Raw genomic sequence first — 23,316 nt, forward strand, 5'->3', positions numbered from 1 at the left:
AGACACCAGAGCAACACTCTCAAGTCACACTGTTTGACCATAATGAAGAGAAGAAAATGGACTGATATCCGAAGATCTGTATTCCTTCTGCTCGGAAGATGAGGAAGTTTTTAACATAGGAGCAACACAGAACTTCATTCCGCAGGAGCTCCTTTCAATGCAGAATGCGGCTGGGCGTGGTAGCTCATGCCTGTAATCCCAGCACTTTGGGAGGCTGAGGCGGGTAGATCACAAGGTCAGGGGTTCGAGACCAGCCTGACCAACGTGGCAAAACCCCGTGTCTACTAAAAATACAAAAATTAGCCGGACGTGGTGGCGGGCGCCTGTAATCCTAGCTACTCAGGAGGCTGAGGCAGGAGAATCACTTGAACCTGAGAGATGGAGGTTGCAGTGAGCCGAGATCACGCCATTGCACTCCAGCCTGAGTGATAGAGAGAGACTCTGTCTCAAAAACAACAACAATGAAACAAACAAACAAACAAAAACCCCACAGAATCCTTCAATTCAACAAGTAAATATCCTATTCTTAAAAAGTAAAGTTTGGTCACTAAGAAGGACTGAACAAAAATTATTCCCCTCCCCCCAAACACAACTAGAGCAGCTGTAATCAGGCCCCCTTCTCCCCACAAAAACAGGGAAGTTGTCGGGGCTGAAGACTTTAAGTGTGACATTTCAGTTCCTAAAACATCGCTGCTGCTTGCTCAAAGTTGTAGGTCTATGTATTTCCTTCTCCAATATGTCCCCATGCATAAGTTTATTTCCATACATACAAACGTGCACATATGTGCACTCACACATGCACACACAGACACACAGACACACCTTCTCTCAAGTCAGACACTTGTATTTGTTGATAAATCATGAGGATTATGGACTAGGTGTGTATAGGGTTTCATAGGTGCTTTGTAAACATCAGAGTCACTTGGGTCCTTTTCTTTAAAAGCCTAAAATCCAATTATGCCACAAATGACCACTGCTTTTCCACACGCTGGTCACAGCTGCATACTGATGAAGGGAAGAGAAAAAGTCCTCAGAACTGATGTTTAAGTAGGAAGACAAAGAGACAATCTCAGACAATCTGATGTGCCGGGGAAGAAAGTTTAATGCGCTGTCCACAGGACCAAACTTCGATACTAAATCAGGATCAGGAGAACCATTTGAACTAAGTAAACTGCCTAACATAGCTACATCCAAATCTGTGGGGGTCGCTTTTGCTTCTGGGCTACTAATTGGCAAACGTCCTGGGCAGCCCTCAGAATATCTGCTTTTCCATCTACTGGGGACAGCACCTTCACTGCCAAATGGCAATTTAGAACTTCATCATCTTTGTCGTTACTATTTGCAAACTCTGGTGAGTATTTTGAACAATCTAGGCCCAGAATTTTTGCTGTTGTTTTAAAATTTCATCCATCAATCTGGAATTACTTCTTTTGAAAAGATTGGTGGTTGTAGACGCGAATGTAGGAGGTGGCCACAGCCATACACCACACCACGAGGCGTGCGACGTCCAAGAAACTGGGCTCTTGTTCCACCGTGGTATCACCAGGCCCATGTGCACATCTAAATTGTTTTCTGAATCTTCGTTGAAAATCAGTTGTTCATATAGGTGTGGTCTATTTCTGGGCACTCTATTCTGCTCCTTTGGTCTATTTGTCCATCTTTATACCAATCCCACATTGTCTTGATGACTGCAGGATTTAATAAGTCTTGAAATCAAGTCGTAATAGCCTTCCAACTTTGTCAAAGTTGCTTTGGCTATTCAAGGTCCTTTGCATTTCTATATGGATTTCAAAAGTGGCTTGTCGGCTGGGGGTGGTGGCTCAAGCCTGTAATCCCAGCACTTTATAAACATCACTTTGTAAAGCGCCAACGCAGGCGGATCACATAAGGCCAGGAGTTCAAGAGCAGCCTGGGCAACATGGTGAAACCCTATCTCTACTAAAAATACAGAAATTAGCCTGGTGTGGTGGTGCATGCCGATAGTCCCAGCTACTCGGGAGGCTGAGGCAGGAGAATCGCTCGAATCTGGGAGGCGGAGGTTGCAGTGGCAGAGATCGCACCACCGCACTCCAGATTGGGTGACTGAGTGAGACTCCGTCTCAAAAAAAAAAAAAAAAAAAAAAAAAGAAAAAAAAGCGGCTTGTCAAGTTCTGTGAAAAAGCCTGCTGGAATTTCGATTGGGATTGCACAGAAGGATGAGCGTTTCTGAGAGATGCATCTTTGAAGGTAGGACAGGGGCTAGCTCCTATTTAACACTGGCAAACCCTGGGGAACTAATCCAGCGCTCCCTTGACTGGCATTTTGGGGACATCTTTTGTATAACCAGCTCACACCCAAGTCAGGACACAGCCAGCCTCCCCGCCCTGCTCTTTGGCCAGGTTCACATTTCTGTCTCACTGAATCTGCACAGGAGAACAGAGGCATCTGCAGCTCACAAGCTGCTCATTTGCTGGTTAAGTGGGAGCCCCACTGTCCCCACCCCACACAGCAGTGACATGAGGGATGGTAAGATTTCTGAACCAGTAAATCCAATTGGCCCCTGGCTGGTCTGTTACTGAGGTATACAAGCCTAATGTATAGTAGTTTTCTGGAGGGAATAGAAAGGTTAAAACTCTACTTAAAACATCAAGCGTAGGCCGGGGGCAGTGGCTCACACGTGTAACCCCAGCACTTTGGGAGGCTGAGGCGGGCAGATTACCTGAGGTCAGGAGTTTGAGACCAGCCTGGCCAACATAGTGAAACCCCATCTCTATTAAAAATACAGAAATTAGCCGGGCATGGTGGTGCACACCTATAGTTCCAGCTACTTGGGAGGCTGAGACAGGAGAATCACTTGAACCCGGGAGGCAGAAGTTGCAGTGAGCTGAGATCATGTCACTATACTCTAGCCTGGGTGACAGAGCGAGACTCTGTCTCAAAAAAAAAAAAAAAAAGCATGAAACAACACTGCCTTTATCTATTAAGTTTACAGCATTTTCCAAAGAAGACATTTTTTCATCCTGGTAGACAGAAATCCCTGCTATTTCTCTGAGATGGGACAAGAACGCTAGACTACTTTTTAAAACCCAGTCTAAACTCTCTAATGCAAATCCAGCTATGATTTCTTTCTTTCTTCTTTCTTTTCTCTTCTCTTCTCTTCTCTTTTCTTTCCTTTCTTTCCTTCCTTTCCTTTCTTTTCCTTTCTTTTCTCTCTCTCTCTCTCTCTCTTTCTTCTCTTTCTTTCAGCCAGAGTTTCCACGCTTGTCCAGGCTGGAGTGCAATGTTGCCATCTCAGCTCACTGCAACCTCCACCTCCCTGGTTGAAGCGATTCTGCTGCCTCAGCCTCCCGAGTAGCTGGGATTACAGGTGCCCGCCACCACGCCCGGCTAATTTTTTTGTATTTTAGTAGAAATGGGATTTCACCATGTTAGCCAGGCTGGTATTGAACTCCTGACCTCTGGTCATCCTCCTGCTTCGGCCTCCCAAAGTGCTGGGATTATAGGTGTGAACCACCACGCCCAGCCTGTCTGTGATTTCTTAACAAGGACAAGAGGGGGAAACCTGTTCATTTTCCTAAACTACTCTGTCTACACAATCCCTCCTTGGTCCCTCACACGAAGCACTTACGGTCTATCCAAGGTCCTGACTTGGGGAGCTGACAGGATGCTCCAGAAAGAGACAGAGACTGATCGTCAGGACCACTCTTCAGATGCCTCAAAACCTGTTTCTGTTTGCAAATGACCCTGGTCTAACTATCATGGCATTTTTGATCCTCCTATTGTTCTATTAATCCACAGTAATCGTCTTAATGTGTGAAATCCAAACTTGTTATGTAGGAAGTGCTGTTGCTGGGAACTGAGAAATAGAATTTTTTGGATCACAAAAGCAGCATGGAGAGGATTTATGGAAAAGTTGCTGTAAGCTGCTGTGGTTACAGTTTAGGAAGTGTGGTTATTCGAATAATCATTTTGAGCCTATTTCTTCTCTTAAATACTGGGAAGGGGATTAGGGCCAGTATCGCCTTCTGCTGAGGTTGTTAGCTCTCCTCCCTCACCGGCCAGCGAAGGAGGGCCTCCAAAGGAAGCCTCCGCCCTGGGTATCTAGGTGGTTAAGCTATTTCTTGGTACCAGCCTTACTCTTCATGAATCTTCTCTTTATTCATTCAGTTCCCTGGGGATTCCATCTGATTTCCTTTCCTCTTCACATCTTTTATTAATTATCTACCCCTTAAAGTTCTTCTTCCAAAACCAATTCCAAAGTGGAAAGAATTTGTCAGTTTCTCTTCTTGCTGTCCCTTATTCTCTTATTCACAAATATTTACTGAACACCTATGATGTGTTTATCAATGTTTGAGTCAGACTCCATCTCTGTCCTGGTGAAAATGACAAGAGTGAGGCAGACAGATACTAAATGAGCAGACAACAATATATACTTGAACGGAAGATGCATGGTATTCTAGATTTTAATATTTCTGAAATTGAAATGCATCTTATAGGTGATGATGACAGGGAGGGAGGGAGGGAGAGAGGGAAGGATTAAGAGAGAGAGAGAGAGAGAGAGAGAGAGAGAAACCTCCAAGTTAGAGGAGAGCAGTGTAATATAGTTATTCTTTAACACTTTTAGGTTTTACCTCTGCCATTTGACTGAATGCGTCTAAATAATTTGCTGAAGCTGCTGTCTTATGTTGCATTCCTCCCAGAGGCAGAGCCTGGGACAAGGGCTTGCATATGAGTGTTTGTTTGGACTAGTGATCCTAGAGAACAGAAGTAAGGGATTATGCAATGTGGAGGAGGGAAGCCAATGGCAGGTGCGTGATGAGTCAGTTGGCACACGGGCAAGTGGGGTTCAATCCTTCTGGAGACTTCTGATGGGCCATGTAGAACAGGCTCTAGAATTGTCCACCCTAGAGGTAGAAGGGGAAGCATTTATCCATCAGCTTTACATTTGCACATGCGTGGGTACCACACTGCAGAGCTGGAGAAGTCTAGCTATGTGAGGCAGCTGAGGTGAGGTGCGTTCAGATTACACCTGCTGCTGGGCCAATGCTTGGAGACAATGGTGAACTGAGAAGAGGAGATGCAGTAGAAAAAATGTTTGATACAGGCCAGGCGTGGTGGCTCACACCTGTAACCTCAGCACTTTGGAAAGTCAAGGTGGGCAGATCATCTGAGGTCAGGAGTTCGAGACCAGCCTGCCCAACATAGTAAAACCCCATCTCTACTAAAATACAAAAATTAACTGGGCATGGTGGCATGTGCCTGTAGTTCCAGCTACTAGTGAGGCTGAGGCAGCCTCTCAGGTTCAAGAATTGCTCTCAGGTTCAAGAGCAATTCTGAGAGCCTCTCAGGTTCAAGCCTCTCAGGTTCAAGTGAGGCTGAGGCAGCCTCTCAGGTTCAAGAATTGCTTGAACCTGGGAGGCAGAGGTTGTAGTGAGCTGAGATAATGCCACTGCACTCCAGTCTGGGTGACAGAGGGAGAACTCTGCCTTAAAAAAAAAAAAGTTCAGTACAATTGCTATTTTTTTCTCCTATTTGCTAAGAATGTTCATAGCAGCTTTATTCACAATAGCCCCAACCTGGAAACAATCCTGAAGTCCATCAACAGGAGAATGCATAAACAAATTGTGGTATATCTGTCCACTGAAATCCTGCTCAGCCACAAAGAAGAATGGACGACTGATACATGCAACAACATGAGATAGGGTCTTGCTATGTTGCCCAAGCTGGTATCAAACTCCTGGCCTCAAGTGATCCTCCAGCTTCAGCCTCCCAAAGTGCTGGGATTACAGGCATGAGTCACTGTATCCGGCCTACAAGATTCCACTTACATAAGTTAAAGAACAGGCAGGCTGGACATGGTGGCTCACACCTGTAATCCCAGCACTTTGGGAGGCTGAGGTAGGCAGGTCACTTGAGCTCAGGAGTTTAAGACCAGCCTGGGAAACATGGCAAAACCCCATCTCTAATATCTCTAACAGAAAAATTAGCTGGGCATGGTGGCGCACACCTGTAGTCCCAGCTACTTGGGAGGCTGAGGTTGGGGCATTGCTTGAGTCCAGGAAGTTGAGGCTGCAGTGAGCCAAGATTGCACCACTGCACTCCAGCCTGGGTAACAGAGGAAAACCTTGTTTAAAAAAAAAAAAAACAGCAGGTCAGGCATGGTGGCTAACGCTTGTAATCCCAGAACTTTGGGATGCCAAGGTGGGTGAATCATCTGAAGTCGGGAGTTCAAGACCAGCCTGGCCAACATGGCGAAACCCCATCTCTACTAAAAATACAAAAATTAGCTGGGCATGGTGGTGTGCACCTGTAGTCCCAGCTACTCAGAGGACCGAGGCAGGAGAATTACTTGAACTCAGGGGACAGAGGTTGCAGTGAGCTGAGATTGTATCACTGCATGCATTCCAGCCTGGGCAATACAGCAAGACTCCATCTCAGAAAAAAAAAAGAGCAGGCAAAACTAATCCATTGAAGGGGAGGTGATTAGAGCAGTGGCTGTCTCTGGTAGAGTACAGGGATTAACTGCAAAGAAGTATGAGAGAACTTACTGAGATGATTGGAATTGCCTATATTTTAATAAGTATGTGGACTGTATGGTTTATGCACTCATCAAAACTCATTGAATTGTATGCTCTCTTTATTTCTTTATATATATAGAGAGAGCATATATATAAAAAATTGTATGTGCACTTTGTCTCTTTCTATATGTATGTGTGTAAATTTTACCTTAGAAAAAGAGCTATAAAGAAATAGTTAACTCTAGGTAGTAGACGCACTTCTCGCAGGGGTAAAACTTACCTCTGGAAGTATTTTCTGTGTCCTCAAGTCTCTAGCAGATGAATAGTGTGTATTTAGGATAATGAGAACTATGCTTCTTGCTCTTGTAAAAGGGCATTATAAATATGGACAGAGCAAGACGGGCGGATCACAAGGTCAGGAGATCGAGACCATCCTGGCTAACACAGTGAAACCCCGTCTCTACTAAAAAATACAAAAAAACTAGCCGGGCAAGGTGGCGGGCGCCTGTAGTCCCAGCTACTCGGGAGGCTGAGGCAGGAGAATGGTGTAAACCCGGGAGGCAGAGCTTGCAGTGAGCTGAGATCCAGCCACTGCACTATAGCCTGGGCTACAGAGCGAGACTCCATCTCAAAAAATAAATAAATAAATAAATATGGACAGAGTGAAGACTAGAATGTACCCTGTGGTGTTGGATGTATCCATGTGAACTCATGGTTTTCTATGGATTAATAGAGATAGAGACAGACCTATGTATATATGTTTATATGTGTTTGCACACACATGTACACACACACACACACACACACCATTTCCTAGCTCTATCTGCTGAAAGGGCCTAGAAGCAATGACACACCAGGAAGAATGAGCATGCTTAGAACTGGGATCTTGGTTTCTAAATACCATTCTCTACTAAGATAAACCAGGGCTCTTTTTAGAAATGGCTGGCTCTAGGACTGGGGCAGGGGAAGTACAAAATGACCCTGAAACATGTTAGATAGACAGTAGCTCCAAGGCTGATGGAGAGTATCAAAAAGACAGTGGAACCAGCTTGAAGGAGTCCCCAGTGGTCAAACATGGGGGCAATCTGAGCATAAAAGTAAACAGTGATAGTAATGGAAATTAGTAGTCACAGAACTGATGATGAACTAAATTGAAATGACACTAAACTAAGAGTATTCATCAATAAAAGGAAGCAGGACTGGAGTAGCAGCAATTGGAGACAGCATCATTCATGTCCAGATAAACAGCATCCTTTCCCCGAACTGCAGGATCCCAACAATCCAAGGATGCACAAGGGCAGCCAAGTCACCAAGAACGTCAAGCTGCCATTTAGACTTCGGCAAAGTACCCGACTTAGAATCCGCCAGGTGTGGTGACTCACGCCTGTAATCCCAGCATTTTGGGAGGCTGAGTCGGGTGGATCATGAGGTCAAGAGTTTGAAACCAGCCTGGCCAACATCGTGAAAGCCCATCTCTACCAAAAATATAGAAAATTAGCCGGTCATGGTGGCGCACACCTGTAGTCCCAGTTATTCGAGAGGCTGAGGCAGGAGAATTGCTTGAACCCTGGAGGCGGAGGTTGCAGGGAGCTGAGATCACACCACTGAACTCCAGCCCAGGCAACAGTGGAAGATTTCGTCTCAAAAAAAAAAAAAAAAGAATCCTCTGTGTTAATTCTAGTCACTTCTAACCCTAGTACCAGTAACTGTAGCATGCTTAGTAGCTGTGGAAGGTATGAATCTTGACTCACAAACTCAAAGTGTACATAAAGTATCGATTTCTTCGTTTTCATTATATCAAACTAAATCTTTCAACTCCTCAGCCTCCTAGGCTGGGAGAAAATTACATTGTCATTGGTGTTAAGGTCTCTTCTCTTCCCAGCTCGCAACAGAAGTTAGACATTCTCTGTGGTGCCTAAAACAGGCAAGACACCATCTCTTTATCTTCACTCTCTCTCTCTTTTTTTTTTTTTTTTTTTAGATGGGGTCCCTTTTTGTTGCCCATACTGGAGTAAAGTGGTACGATCATGGCTCACCGCAGCCTTGAGCTCCCGGGCTGAGGCAATCCTCCCACCTCAGCCTCTTGAGTAGCTGGGACTAGAAGTGCATGCCACCATGTCCAGCTAATTTTATTTTATTTTATTTTACTTTTATTTTGACAAGGAGTCTCAGTCTGTTGCCCAGGCTGGAGAGCAGTGGTACAATCTCGGTTCACTGCAACTTCTCCCTCCTGGATTCAAGCGATTCTCTTACCTCAGCCCCCTGAGTAGCTGGGATGACAGGCACGCACCACCATGCCTGGCTAATTTTTGTATTTTTAGTAGAGATGGGGTTTCACCATGTTGGCCAGGCTGGTCTCGAACTCCTGACCTCCTGCTTCGGCCTCCCAAAGTGTTGGGATTACAGGCGTGAGCCACCATACCCAGCCTTATCTTCAGTTTTTATACCCACCAAAGTTTCTTTCAGTCTAGTTGGTCTCTGCTTCCTTGAGGCCGGGAGCCTTATGGTTGGGGCCCTGCTCATCAACTCAGCCTTTCTGAAATCTTCACAACCTGGGAGAAGCAGAGAGCAGAGCCCACTGGCTGGAAGGAATCCCTCCTGCTGCCTTTTCTTGCCTCAAAGGCAAAATGCTTCTCTCTCATTGGTGTCCTCAAAAGAGGAGCACATTATCTTCTTTGTGAACTCCAATTTCAGAAAAATAAAGCCCAGGGAAAAAGCATTTTAAAAGCAATTTCACCTTATCAGAGTAGCCCCAATTTCCTCTGAGGCACAGGATTAGTGGGGGACATGGGGGAACACACAGGTCCTGTCTATTTTGGGATGGAGAGGAGAAGCGTTGGAAAAATTATTCCAAGAAATGGCCCTGTCACATAGATCATAAGTGATCCTGGCTGTTTGTAAAGTGAAAACGTATGGCTTGCGCATTAATCATGTAGAAGAATTGAGAGAGGGCTGGGTGTAGTGGATCATGCCTATAATCCCAGTGCTTTGGAAGGCCGCGGTGGGAGGATCAATTGAGGCCCAGAGGTCAAGACCAGCCTGGGCAACATAGCGAGACCCTGCCTCCACAAAAAATAAAATAAAAACCAGCCTAGCATGGTGGCTCACATCTGTAGTCGCAGCTACTCAGGAGGCTGAGATGGAAGGATTGCTTGAGCTCAGTCGTTCGAGGTTTCTGTGAACTATGATCATGCCACGGCACTGCAGCCTGGGTAACAGAGTGAGACTCTGTCTCTCATAACAATAATAATAATACTAAAGAGAGGATATGAGTTTTTAAATCAGTTTTAGGTCCTTTAGGGGAACTTTGTGGTCCACTGATGAGCCCCAATCTTTCTTTGAGAATCCTGATCTGATCCTTTCCTCTATTCATGGAAGATACGCATCACAATATCCCTCCCACGGCCGTCACCCAAGCTCCTGCTTGAACAGGTCTGGGCACAGAAACAGCTGCCTCCCAGGCCCTTTCTAAACAGCTCCCATTGAAGGCAGCTTCTGCCTCTTTAACATCTATTCACTGATCCAGCTTTCACCCTTTGGAGCTTTCCTGAGTTTGTCTAGTTTTCTAGCAGTGGTTCCAGAGATGATTTTAAAGTTTTTACAGGACTCTGGGGGTACAATCTGCTTGGGCCTGGAGTCTTAAACTCATTTAAAACATCTATTTTTTATTTATTTATATATTTATTTGAGACAAGGTCTTGCTCAGGCTGGAGTGCACTGGTGCTATCCCTGCAACCTCCGCCTCCCAGGTTCAAGCGATTCTCGTGTCTCAGCCTCCCGAGTAGCTGGGACTGTAGACGCGTGCCACCACACCCAGCTTATTTTTGTATTTTTTGTAGAGACAGGGTTTCACCATGTTGGCCAGGATGGTCTCGATCTCAAGTGATCTGTCCACCTCAGCCTCCCAAAGTGTTGGGATTACAGGCGTGAGCCACCGCGCCTGACCTCATTTAAAACATCTAGATCTTGTCTTGTGAACTCTATCTAGGACTTTATGCCCTCTTAAGGATGTGTGTTCTCTTCATTCTAGTTGGAATACTTTTATTTTAAAAAATTAAATTGAAATGAAATAGTTCTACTTTTTTCTCTCATTGCCTAACTTTATTCTCGTTATACAAACAGTGGAAGTTTCTACTCACGTAAATTCCTGGAAGAGCTAGATTGTTAGACTCTGGGTCCCACTTTCGTATTCCCAAGAGGGAGAATCTATTGGCCTGCTTTAAAGCTTGGAAGTCTTTTACAAAAATAGAGAAAAGATGGCCAAGAGAAGAAAAAGCCAATAAATCCAACACCCAGACCCCTTCATTGATAATGGATAAATAGAAGTGTAATCATGTATACCAAACATTCCACTGGCAGGCTGGGCGTGGAGGCTCATGCCTGTAATTCCAACACTTTGGGAGGCCGAGGTGGGCAGATCACCTGAAGTCAGGAGTTCAAGACCAGCCTGGCCAACATGGTGAAACCCTGTCTCCACTAAAAATACAAAAATTAGCTGGGCATGGTGGTGGGCGCCTGTAATCTCAGGTACTCAAAAGGCTGAGGCAGGAGAATTGCTTGAACCCGGGAGGCGGAGGTTGCAGTGAGCTGAGATCGCGCCACTGCACTCCAGCCTGGGCAACAAGAGTAAAACTCCATCTCAAAGAAAAAAAAAAAAAAAGAAACTACCTTTTCCACTTAACAATATGCCTGCTAAGGCCCGCTTTCCCACACTCACCACTGAACATGATCCCCAGGCGTGAGCAGCGAGTAACCTCTTCATTCTTCTTCTTATTCAAATACATCTATTTTTATAAGCTCTTGAATATTTGTTCTTTGGGTTCTCAGGACTATTTGTTCAGTTCTATAACCATTGTTTACTTGATTCTGTGTGCCTCCTTCTGTCTGTGTACACCATGGTTTATCATCTGTCCTTGGTGGTGTCACCCATGCATGACCCTGCTGTCTTTAGATATCTTCCCATTTCTTTTTCAAAAAAGAGCATCGCTTGTCATTTTGTTATAGATTCTTCAGAATTTTGCTTTTGTGAAGCCTTTGTGCCTTTTGAGCCAACTAAGCTTTGGAGTGGAGTGAGATCTATTTCTTTTCCCTGGACTTTTTTTTTTTTTTTTTTTTTTTTTTTTTTTGAGACGGAGTCTCGCTCTGTCGCCCAGGCTGGAGGGCAGTGGCGCCATCTCAGCTCACTGCAAGCTCCGCCTCCCGGGTTCACGCCATTCTCCTGCCTCAGCCTCCCGAGTAGCTGGGACTATAGGCGCCCACCACCGCGCCCAGCTAGTTTTTGTATTTTTTAGTAGAGATGGGGTTTCACCGTGTTCGCCAGGATGGTCTCGATCTCCTGACCTCGTGATCCACCCGCCTTGGCCTCCCAAAGTGCTGGGATTACAGACGTGAGCCACCACGCCTGGCCGGACTTATTTATTTATTTATTTATTTTTGAGATGGAGTTTCACTCTTGTTGCCCAGCCTGGAGTGCAATGGTGAGATCTTGGCTCACCTCAACCTCCGCCTCCCAGGTTCAAGCGATTCTCCTACCTCAGCTTCCCGAGTAGCTGGGCTTACAGGCATGCGCCACCATGCCAGGCTAATGTTTTGCATTTTTAGTAGAGATGGGGTTTCTCCATGTTGGCCAGGCTGGTCTCAAACTCCCGACCTCAGGTTATCTGCCCGCCTTGGTCTCCCAAAGTGCTGAGATTACAGGCGTGAGCCACCATGGACATTTTTGACATCTGCTTCGCTGAACCCAGAACAGGGGATCCAATTCCAAGTGGGCCAGGCCAAGCCTATTCTGGTGCTTTCTGAGAATCTGTTGTTTTGCCCATTCCTCTGCCCGGATATAGCAACACACACACACACACATACACACACACACACACGCACACACACTGAAACCCTGCACTCAATGGCTCAATGGTTGCCTAGCGACTACCGTTGGCTTCTTGGTCACAGTAGGGTGTTGAACTGGGGCAAAGACATCTGGTTCAAATCAAGCCAATAGATTTTCTTTCCTGGGAATATGTACCTTGACTCAGAGTCTATTAGTCTATCTCTTCAAGGAATTTACATGAGAAACCTCATCTCTACTAAAAATACAAAAATTAACTGGGCATGGTGGTGGAGGTTGCAGTGAGCCAAGATTGCACCAGTGCACTCCAGCCCAGGCAAAAAAAATGAGACTCTGTCTCAAAAAAACAAAAAACAAAAAACAAAAAACAAAAAACAGCAAGCAAGCCCAGATGCATGCAGGTAGCAGGAGGAAGTTGGTTTTCAGAGACAGAGGAGAACAAAGCAGATGCAGAGAAGGAAGCAGGGTTGTCCTAGCAGACAGAGCTGCTGCCCTGCCCAGATTTCCTTGGCTCTCACTCACCAGCTCTGTGCATGCTCACAGCCCAGTTCCTGCAAACTCTGTCATTCATGGCCCTCGCCAGTGACTTTCTGAAGATTGCCTTTGGGTGTTGCAGGCATTCCACCCATGCGGAGAGCGAGAAGCCCCCAGGAGTTTTCTCTTCTCCCCATTACCTCCAGCCCCACCCCTACCCATGGCTGTGACCCTCAGCTGGCTTGTGTGCAAGTGAAAAGGTCCAGCTCCATTGCTTGAGGCAGCACACACCCTGAGGTCCCATTGACACTCCTGAGCTCCCCATTCCCACACCCCTTCACCAGTTTCCCCTGGGAGCACCTCCTGGGAGCATCTCACTTCCACCCGAATCCCTGGCGTTTAGGAGAACAGATGTGAAACCAGGCGGCCCAGAGGAACGGAGGGAGCGCCCTGGGCCTGAGGATTGCTAGTTCTCGTCCAGGTCCCTTGGGAGACCCAAAGCTCTTCCAGTTTGTGGCTTCTATGACATATTCCTCAATCTTCAACCAGCTTCCTATTTGGGTTAAATTTCTTTTTTTTTTTTTTTTTTTTTTGAGACGGAGTCTCGCTCTGTCGCCCAGGCTGGAGTGCAGTGGCCGGATCTCAGCTCACTGCAAGCTCCGCCTCCCGGGTTCACGCCATTCTCCGGCCTCAGCCTCCTGAGTAGCTGGGACTACAGACGCCCGCCACCTCGCCCGGCTAGTTTTTTGTATTTCTTAATAGAGACGGGGTTTCACCATGTTAGCCAGGATGGTCTCGATCTCCTGACCTCGTGATCCGCCCGTCTCGGCCTCCCAAAGTGCTGGGATTACAGGCTTGAGCCACCGCGCCCGGCCTATTTGGGTTAAATTTCAACCAGCCCATTTCTGAAAACCTTGCTGCAGGCACCCAGCATTCCCTCAGGGCTAGCATCATCTCATCTCCCAGAGGTCTCGGTCTTTCACCGCAACCACTGATTTCCAATTGCCCGGCATCTGGGAGATGAAATTATCAGCAAGGCAAGTTTAGAATTTATCAGATGCTTTTCCTGGAAACTGGTTTTCAGTAGGATTTCTAGACCTTTAAATCACTCATCATGGCTATTTTTGGCCCTGTGTATGCTTTTGCATTTATTTCTGGACATTTAAAAATGAAATATACATTTATTTTTATAAAATAAATATAAATTTAATATACATATTTTATAACTAAATCTGTATTACATATGTGTGTATTATTCTTGTCCTAGAACAACATTTTTAATATAATTAACAGCTTTAAAAATATTCTTTTAATGGAAAGTTCATGTCTTTTGCCATTCCAAACATATTTATATACATGTTTTGTCTATTTATAAGTCTATAAATAGACTTATCCAAAAGTCTATCTATAGAAAAAAAACAAGCCCACGTTCCTTATTTGGTATCTGTGCTTCTTCCTTCTTCTACTCTAGTCTGCCTGAAAGGTATTTTTGTGGCTGATTAAAGGGTTTTTTTGTTGTTGTTGTTCTTTCCTAAAAGCCATGGATTTCATTGGATATTAATTATCAGGTTCCTCCCTGGCTGTGATGAAAAGTAATATTGCCTAATAGACTTTTCTGTCTATAGAGCAGCTGTTTCCATTATAAAGAGAACACATTAGGCAGCAATTATCCATACAGAAAACCAGAAAGAAACGAGAGAAACCACCCTTAGACCTGCCAGAAGCCATATTTCCAAATAAGTCACCTCACCTCCCCGGCTTCAGCATCCTTCTTAATGAAATAAGGGAGCAGACCCCAAAGACCCCAATGACTCTTTAAAATGCTCAAGAAGAAGATACTGGGGCTGCGTGCGGTGGCTCACGCCTGTAATCCCAGCACTTTGGGAGGCCGAGGTGGGCGGATCACAAGGTCAAGAGATCGAGACCGTCTGGGCCAACATGGTGAAATCCTGTCTCTACTAAAAATACAGAAAAAAAAAAACAAAAAAAACCTAACTGGGCATGGTGGCGCATGCCTGTAGTCCCAGCTACTCAGGAGGCTGAGACAGCAGAGTCGTTTGAACCTGGGAGGCAGAGGTTGCAGTGAGCCAAGATCACGCACCATTGCACTCCAGCCTGGTGACAGGGCGAGACTTTGTCTCAAAAAAAAAAAAAAAAAAAAAGACCCTGGAAGGAAATATTGGCCACGTGTTGACTTGGAGAAGCACAGGACTAGAAACCAGTTCTTATTCCTTGTCCTTTTCCCTTTTCTGTAGGACTTTCTTGTTTTCCACGTTCTCCCCAACTGTCTCTTTTGTTTCCAGCTGTTCCTGGTGGTTTATTTTTTTATTTTTATTTTTTTATTTTTTATTTTTATTTTTTTTAAAAGACAGAGTCTTGTTCTGTCACCCAGGCTGGAGTGCAGTGGCATGATCTCGGCTCACTGCAACCTCTGCCTCCTAGGTTCAAGCAGTTCTCCTGCCTCAACTTTCTGAGTAGCTGGGATTACAGGCACCTGTCTCTACACCTGGCTAGTTTATGTATGTTTCGTAGAAACGGGGTTTCACCTTGTTGGCCAGGCTGGTCTTGAACTCTTGACCTCAAGTGATCCCCCAACCCCGTCTCAGCCTCCTGAAGTGCTGGGATTACAGGTATGAGCCACCGCACCCAGCCTCCAGCTATTCTTTAGATTCCCTGATCATCTTTTATCTTAAACACGTTAACTTTCAGCACATATTGACACAATGCTTAGGGGTTCCAAACATGTTCATCCAGCACTCCCAGATCACTGGACTTTATTTTGTCACTTGCTGACCACAAGTCCAGAGGGCCCTTTGCATAGCACCTGCACATAATAAGTTTTCAGTACATGTTTGCTAAGTGGCTGCGTAATCAAAAGCAGAGAAAATATAATATAGAAGTTGACCTGGTGCGATGGCTCATGCCTGTAATCCCAGCACTTTGGGAGGCCAAGACAGATGGTTCACTTGAGGTCAGGAGTTCCAGACCAACCTGGCCAACATGGCGAAACCATGGGAAGGAAGCTGGAAACTTGCTGTTGGAGAAATGATTACACTTGCACATTTTCTTGTGAAACAACCATCAAGGGCTTTATGCACCCAGAAAATGAAGATTCCCCCCAAAGGTAGATGAAGCTGTGTCACCTTTAGTTACTGACCTGTGTGCAAAAAAACTGCCCATTACATACCAAACAATGCAACAGGAGCAAGGAGAAACTGCCAGATCTCTGGTGCAGATGAAAGAAATTTCAAAGCAAGAAGAGGCTAGTGTGGCCAATTCATACATTATATAGGGCTATTGTTTCAGGCAACGTGCCAAAGTTTAATTAGCAGCACTTGTCTTTCTTAGAAGTAAAGAAATAATGTAAGCCTTTAATGAAAGGCATCTTACATTTGATTAAATATATTCCTCCATTTTGTATGTTAAAAAATTGAGGATTAAATAAATTAATTTGCCCATTTCACAATGTCAGTGAGTTATAGAGGCAAGAGTCAAATCCCAGCCAGTCTGCTTCTAGATCTCACAGTCATAATTGCAAAATTGCCCCTCACTGCACTTAGCATGGTACCTGGGGTAAGATAAATATTTGTCAATGCAAACTACACTGTCTAAAGAAGATTTATTCCTGGTGAGAAATAATCAAATACATGGAGAATTTTTCGAAACATAGAGACACTATCATTCTGGTGGGAGAAGAACTCAGCACGCAGTTGCTTCCAAAGCTCTGAGCCCAAGGAAAAATGGGAAAGCCAGAGGACTGCATTTTCACCTACAGTCTCTAGTCCAGACCCCTGCAGACACCGGGGATGGGGGCCAAGGGTCATACTCTTGGGACTCTGGCTTGGATTTTTTTTTTTTGAGACAGACTCTCACTCTGTTGCCCAGGCTAGAGTTCAGTGGCATGATCTCAGCTCACTGCAACTCCTGCCTCCTGGGTTCAAGCGATTCTCCTGCCTCAGCCTCCCAAGTAGCTGGGACTACAGGTACCTGCCACCATACCTGGTTAATTTTTTTTCTTTTTGAGATGAGTCTTGCTTTGTCACCCAGGCTGGAATACAGTGGCTCAATCTCAGCTCACTGCAACCTCCACCTCTTGGGTTCAAGCAATTCTCCTGCCTCACCCTCCCAAGTAGCTGGAACTACAGGCACCTGCCACCACGCCCAACTAATTTTTGTATTTTTAGTAGAGATGGGGTTTCACTATGTTGGCCAGGCTGGTCTCAAACTCCTGAACTCATGATCCACCTGCCTTGGCCTCCCAAAGTACTGGGATTATAGGCGTGAGCCACTGCATCCGGCCAATTTTTGTATTTTTGGTAGAGACAGGTTTTCGCTAATGTTGGCCAGGCTGGTCTCTAACTCCTGACCTCAAGTGATCCGCCTGTCTTGGCCTCCCAAAGTACTAGGATTACAAGTGTGAGCCCCTGCTCCCGGCCAGCTTAGAATTTGTCAGATCTGGCCCCCAAGAGGCTAACTTCAACCCATCAACTGAATTATCTCTGATTTTGAAACTCAATTTTTTTATTAAAATGTTAACTATTTTTTTCTTATTCCTAAAGTAACTTATGCAAAAAAAATATTGAAAATACATAAGAAAATAGTAGTCACTATTCACATCCTGGCATATATACTTATTTTTTCATAATCTGTGATTGTGGGTTTTTTTTGTTTTTTTTTTTTTTTTTTTTGAGACACTGCACTGTTGCCCAGGCTGGAGTGCAGTGCAGTGGCACAACCTTGACTCACTGTAACCTTGGACTCCTGGGCTCAAGTGATCCTTCTGCCTCAGCCTCCCAAGTAGTTGGGACTACAGGCACACACCACCATGCCTGGCTATCTTTTATTTTTTTATATAGATGAGGTACCACTATGTTGCCAATGCTGATCTTGAAATCCTGGGCTCAAGCGATCCCCCTGCCTTGGCCTCCCAGAATGCTGGGATTACAGGTGTGAGCCACCATGCCCCGCCTGATTTTATTTTGATTATCTTAAATCTTATGATCACACATAATTTATAAATTTGTGTATAGCTCTTCTACTTTAATTCTTCTAATGAGTTGGCAAAGCACACATACACAATAGTTCTGTAGTTTTATGTGTTTTTGAATAGCTGTTTCAAGACAATCCTAATTATAACTCGCCCTCTCCAGGCCAGGCACTGGGGAGGATTGAGCAGGGAGATCGGTAGGAGTGAGAGCACGCCACTGCACTCCAGTCTGGGCGACAGGTGAGATTTTGACCGTCTCAAAAAAAAAAAACCAAAAACAAAACACCTGCCCTTATAGATCATCTATAAAATGTGAAACGTATTGCATATTTTTTGATATTACACAGAAACCACACTAAAATGTCTTTCAATAAGTAAAAAGCCTGCTTTTTTTTTTTTTTTTTTTTTTTTTTTTGAGACTGAGTCTCGCCCTGTTGCCTAGGCTGGAGTGCAGTGGTGCGATCTCGGCTCACTGCAAGGTCCATCTCCCGGGTTCAAGAGATTCTCCTGCCTCAGTCTCCCGAGTAGCTGGGACCATAGGTGCATGCCACCACACCTGGTTAATTTTTTGTTTTTTTAGTAGAGACGGGGTTTCACCATGTTAGCCAGGATGGTCTCGATCTCCTGACCTCAAGTGATCTACCTGCCTCGGCCTCCTGAAGTGCTGGGATTACAGGCGTGAGCCACCACACCCGGTCAAAAAGCCTGAATTTTAGATACAGGGAATTCTGATTAGATTGTCATAGTTATGACCAAAAATATAAAGTAGACATTGCTATCTTATCTTCAGTCCTTGCCTTTAATAGGCTAATGAATACAAATTAAACCACAGGTGAGCGTTACTTCGTTCTGAGACAGTGAAGAAATTTCCCCAGTATTTAAATATATTAATATAACCAGTTGTATACATCTAAGTATAAAACTGACCTCCAAGATACTTTGAGACAACATTTACCGTCTTTGGGAAAAGTTGGACATTACTAGTGAAGTCCAATCATATCTTTAGAAGGGGAAAATGGTAATAGTATTTACTGAATTGGAATTACTATCAAAATTCAAAAGAGCTGATCATATTCACTTAGCTATAAGCCAGTCTTATTTAAATCAGGACTGTTCAACCAAAATATCCTGTCAGTCATTCATGATCTGAATTCTGGTGTATGAGATCAAATTACGGTAACACATTTGAAAACTCATGAGACATTTCTGTTTTGTAATAAATAAGGCAGTGGCCAATTATTATCCATTAGCAGCTTTTTTGAGATAAACTATCAAGTTTACCCTTTCTGACCTCTCAATGTCAGCCAAGATGATTTGTGTTCCAGGGAGGTACTTCTTGGGATTCTCCTAAGACCCCGTCGGCGTCTCCTCTCCCCAGGTGATGCCTTTGTGCTTACTGGCCTCTGTGCCAGAGGATCCAGCTGCCTGACTTGTATTCTGCCCAAAGAGACCATGGGGATTTGGCCCAGTTATGTGCTTGCTTCCATTTTCCATGGTGTGGCAAAGGGTGAATTTTTTTTTGTTTTGTTTTCTTGTTTTTGAGACGGAGTCTCTCTCTGTCGCCCAGGCTGGAGTGCAATGGCGCGATCTCGGCTCACTGCGATCTCCACCTCCCGGGTTCAAGCAATTCTCCTGCCTCAGCCTCCTGAGTAGCTAGGATTACAGGCATATGCCACCATGCCAGCTAATTTTTGTATTTTTAGTAGAGACGGGGTTTCACCATGTTGGCCAGGCTGATCTCGAACTCCTGACTGGTGATCTGTCTGCCTCAGCCTCCCAAAGTGCTGGGATTGCAAAGTCTTCTTACCTTTCTCCACATCACCCCTATTTAATACTCTTTTTTTGTTGCTCCCATTACAAAGGTTCCTGCTCAGAAGCCAGATGTCCCTCTCACTTCATGTCCACATTTTCAAGTTTTAGATCAGGTTGCTTTGTAAACTTTTCTTTAGATGTAGTATATTTTCTAAATCCCTTATCACAGATTAAACATCTAAAGTAGACGATTCCATTGTATAATTTTTTTTTTTTTTTTTTTTTTTTTTTGAGACAGCTTCTTGCTCTGTCATCTTGGCTGGAGTGCAGTGTCACGATCTTGGCTCACTGCAACCTCTGCCTCCTGGGTTCAAGTGATTCTCCTGCCTCAGCCTTCTGAGTAGCTGGGATTACAGGTACCTGACACCACATCTGGCTAATTTTTGTATTTTCAGTAGAGATGGGGTTTCACCATATTGGTGGGGCTGGTCTCAAACTCCTGACTTCAGGTGATCCACCCTCCTCGGCCTCCCAAAGTGCTGGGATTACAGGTGTGAGCCACTGCACTAAGCTTCTTTTTCTTTTTTTTGAGATGGAGTCTCGCTCTGTCACCCAGGCTGGAGTGCAGTGGGGCAATCTTGGCTAACTGCAACCTCTGCCTCCTGGGTTCTACTAATCCTCCTACTTTAGCCTCCAGAGTAGCTGGGATTATAGGCATGTGCCACCGTGCCTGGCTAATTTTTGTATTTTTAGTAGAGTTGGGTTTTTGCCATGTTAACCAGGCTGGTCTCGAACTCCTGACCTCAAGTGATGTGCCCACCTTGGCCTCCCAAAGTGCTGGGAGTAGAGGCGTGAGCCACCACGCTCGGCCCTGAGTGACATTCTTGAGGACTGTGTGTCAGGCTTCTCTTTCTGGTTCTCCATGCACTGCCAGGCTCACATGCCTGCTGTTTGTAGGTAGATGTCTCTCGCCGACCTCTTTGCAAGTCCGGACTGTAACATCCAACTGCCCATGACCCACTTCCCCCGAGTCTCACAGGCACTCAGATGCTCTGTGGCCTCATGATCTCGTGATCTCATGGCTGAACTCATGATCTTTCCCACAGTCGTGGCCTCTTGCTGTTTTTTGTTTTGTTTTGTTTTGTTTTTTTGAGACAGAGTCTTGCCCGTGGCCCAGGCTGGAGTGCAGTGGCGTGATCTGGGCTCACTGCAAGCTCCGCTGCCCGGGTTCACACCATTCTCCTGCCTCAGCTTCCTGGTGGGCTTCACAGGTGCCCACCACCGCGCCCGGCTAATTTTTGTATTTTTAGGAGAGATGGAGTTTCACCGTGTTAGCCAGGATGGTCTCGATCTCCTGACCTTGTGATCCGCCCGTCTCGGCCTCCCAAAGTGCTGGGATTCCAGGCGTGAGCCACCGCGCCCGGCTGCTTCTTGCTGTTTTGTTGTTGTCTCAGCAAATGGTGTTCATGACACTCACTGGGCTGCTCCACCTGAAATTTGGGAGTCGTCCTTGCCTCTTCCTCCTCCTTGCCTCAGCGTTCCATCAGACACTCACTCACCAAGCCCTCAGAGGCTCCTGCCAGTCTCTCTTCCATCCCTTCACCTGAGTTAGGGCCACCTCCGACTCCCCTCCAGATTCCCACAGCAGCCTCCTAATGAGGTCCCCGCCCCCCATCTTGTCTTCTTCCAACGTACTTTCTACACAGTGTTCACGGTGATCTTTCCAGGATGCAAATTTGATCAGCACCCCACCTCTACCTCCACCCAAAACCCTGAAAACTTGCTCTCAGAATAACACTCAAACTTCCTAAAATGCTCCACAGGAAGGTGGTCTGTTCACGACCAAATCAGCAAACTGGAGTTTGTTGGGAAGATAATCCTCTAAGACTGGGTGGGTTTCCAGTCGTCCTCCTCCTGTGTGCCCAGGGGGATTTTGCCTTTGTCTCTCAGTAGCTTCCTGTCTCTCCATCCTCCCAGGCAAGTCCGAGCTTTGGGGCTCAGTGGTACAGAAGCCCAGCAGGAAAGGAGGCAGTAGGAAGCTCTGAGAGGCTTTGCTTTTTTCCTTTGTCTATTTCTTCTTTTTCAATTATTTTTTTAAAACTTAGAGATAGCATCTCATTTTATTGCCCAGGGTGGAGTGCAGTGGTGTGATCAAAGCTCACTGCAGCCTCGATCCTCCTGCTTCAGCCTCACAAGTAGCTAAGACTACAGGCATGTGCCACCACGCCTGGCTAATTTTTTAAAAAATGTTTTGTAGAGACCAGGTTTCGCCATGTTGCCCAGGCTGGTCTTGAACTCCTGGCCTCAAGTGATGCTCCTGCCTCGGCCTCCCAAAGTGTTGAGATTACAGCATGAGCCACCACATTCAGCCTCCTTTGTCTATTTATTAATACAGCATTGTCAGTACACAGCCCTGCTCTCTGCTGCAAAATGTTTCCATGTTTTCTTTCACACTTGCAATCACCTTGCGAGGTAGGTTTTGTCCTTACTGCCATTTTGCAGTTGAGAAAACAGACTCAGAGAACTTAAAAGACTTGCCCAAACTCCGTAGCCAGCAGGAAGCAGACCTAAATTCAAGGCCACATCCAAAACAACGGATGTCTTCCACTCTCTCATGCCGCTTCTCATACCCTCTCTGCTCCTTTTGCATTAGATTTCACCAGTGCCACTTCCTTCTGCATTTTCACTTCTTTTGTGCAAGGGAAGTGTTTCTTCTGGCTTCCTGTCTCAGCTCTGCCAGGGAGCCCTTCTGCCCATTCTATTGCATTCCACAGAGCTGATGAATGAGCTATCACTGAAAATGGATCTTCTTATTTGAAAATATAATTGTTAATTTAATTTTTTGAACACGTAATTTGTATCAATGGCTCAAAAATTAAACACAGAAAAACACAAAGGGAAAATATTTCTGCTATTATGTCCCATCTTTTTGTTTCCATTCTCTTCCCATCAATCATCACTTCCATTATTTTCTTATTTGTTCAGAGCTTCTCCATGTGGTACAAGTACCAGTATCTATTCTGTTACCTCTTACATTTTTTATTTTATTTAATTAATTAATTATTTGTTTATTTATTAAGATGGAGTCTCGCTCTGTTGCCTAGGCTGGAGTGCAGTGACACCATCTCGGCTCCCTGCAACCTCCGCCTCCGGAGTTCAGGCCATTCTCCTGCCTCAGCCTCCTAAGTAGCTGGGATTACAGGTGCACACCACCACACCTGGCTAATTTTGTATTTTAGTAGAGATGGGATTTCACCATGTTGACCAGGCTGATCTCAAACTCCTGACCTCAGGTGAACCACCTGCCCACCTCAGCCTCCCAAAGTGCTGGGATTACAGGTGTGAGCTACCACGCCTGGCCACCCCTTACCTTTTATACAGAATTTTGCATACTACATGCTCTTCCACACTTTGCTTTTTTCATTTAACAATAATATATATCTTAGAACTCATCTATTATCAGGGCATAGGAAGTTATCTGATTCTTTATTATAGCTGCAGAACAGTTCACTGAATGGATATATTCCATGATTTATCTAGTTAGCTCCCTAGTGATGGAATTTGGCTAGTGTCCATTCTTTGGCTATTACAGAAAATGATGCAAGGAATAACCCTGAATATACTTCATTTTGTACACATAGAATAAGTATGCCTTGTCAGAGGAAATACTTGATATTGCCAAATAGCTGTCATTTGTCTAATATCATATATTGTCTAATATCCATTCCCTGAGTGAGAGTGCCTGGCCAACAGTTTGCATTGTC

General features: G+C 45.1%; 1 pseudogene; it reads right to left on the reverse strand.

The window, feature by feature from the left end:
* Window positions 1-414: 414 nt before the first annotated feature.
* LOC101017822 lies at window positions 415-22,168 on the reverse strand (annotated as a pseudogene).
* Window positions 22,169-23,316: the final 1,148 nt, after the last annotated feature.

The sequence above is a fragment of the Papio anubis genome, chromosome 15 (genome assembly GCF_008728515.1).
Source record: "Papio anubis isolate 15944 chromosome 15, Panubis1.0, whole genome shotgun sequence".
NCBI lineage: Eukaryota > Metazoa > Chordata > Mammalia > Primates > Cercopithecidae > Papio > Papio anubis.